Consider the following 1,326-nt stretch of genomic DNA (forward strand, 5'->3'; position numbering starts at 1 on the left):
GTGTACTGTAGCAATTTGTATGATTTGAGAATAAAACTACAAGGAAAACATCACCAAATCGTTAAAAACTGCACTGACGGTTAATAAAATCGTACTCTTTAAAGTTCATATGGTGGTAATAAAAACACATTCGCCAATTTACTTTGACACCAACACAGAAAGCTCCTCAAATAAAAATGAGTAATACTGTGAAGCGTGGACGCAATATTTTGAACCTATATAGTGTAATCTTGTCAAGATTTAAGGCCGGTTCACATCCAGCGCGATAACGATATAGTTCTGAAAATCGTCCTCATGTGTAACGATAAAGGCACAGACGATTTCGTTGAGTTACAGAACTATTTTTTCAGCCAATCACAATCAATCCTTCTATCGCGCGCTCGAGCTTATAATAAACCGACGATATCGTTCGCTCGTGTGGACGCAAAAATGGACATCGTTGTCTTTATCGTTAACCTGCTTGGTGTAAAAAAGGTCTTAGTCTAATATAAGAAATGAATGGCTCTGTTATACTGACACACATAGAATATGTTCTTAACGGTTTATACATTTAAGACGTAGCCGACTGCGTTTACCTGACGGAAATATTTTTTGTATATTTATAAGTATTCCAAACTACCATCACATAGAATTTAAGATGGATAATATACACATTGGGACGCAGGCACTTTCCTTTATAACCGAATCAGCCGTTTTGAACGATTCAACAGATCATTTATTAAAACAGGGACATGCCATTTTTATACGAAATAACTTTTTACATAACGAGAGAAATTTTGCTATCAGTAGCCACAGGTACCTCTCATCCAACACCCAGCCCTGAATATTTTTATTTCGTTTTTACAATTCGACCGCTGCCCTTAACTCTTCAAAGTATTAGTCTAACAGCTGCTGCAAGGAGGCATTCAAACTTTAAACCGCTAAAGTTGGACTCACCTGCGGCCATCACCACGATAACGACCTCCGGGGACCCCGAAAAACCCACGAAACAGATCGAAAACGCTCATTTAAGGACGCAGTATCCAGTGATCCTTCTAAAGCTGAACCATAACAATCANCTTCCGGAAAAGGCTTTCAAAATAAAAGTCAATCGTAACAGACCGTCATGATTGACAATAAAAATGACAAGATGTGGGATATAAATTTTAAATTTGAATTATAAAAGTAAAATAGAAATAATACCACACTGTTGGTGTTTGGAAAATATATTCCTTTTTTTAGTTTACGACAAATGTACGTGAAAGATTCACATTAGGTGCTGTAAGGAGAAGCTAAAGCTACTTTGTCAAACTACAGAAATGTAAAAAAAAAAAAAAAAAAAAAAAA

The 1,326-nt window shown here is 36.1% G+C and overlaps 1 pseudogene; it reads right to left on the minus strand.

Annotated features, from left to right (window-relative positions):
* Positions 1-1,051, minus strand: part of LOC122323332 — a 2,995-nt pseudogene extending 1,944 nt beyond the window's left edge.
* Between the last annotated feature and the right edge of the window lie 275 nt (positions 1,052-1,326).

The sequence above is a fragment of the Puntigrus tetrazona genome, chromosome 19 (genome assembly GCF_018831695.1).
Source record: "Puntigrus tetrazona isolate hp1 chromosome 19, ASM1883169v1, whole genome shotgun sequence".
In the NCBI taxonomy this organism is placed as follows: Eukaryota; Metazoa; Chordata; class Actinopteri; order Cypriniformes; family Cyprinidae; genus Puntigrus; species Puntigrus tetrazona.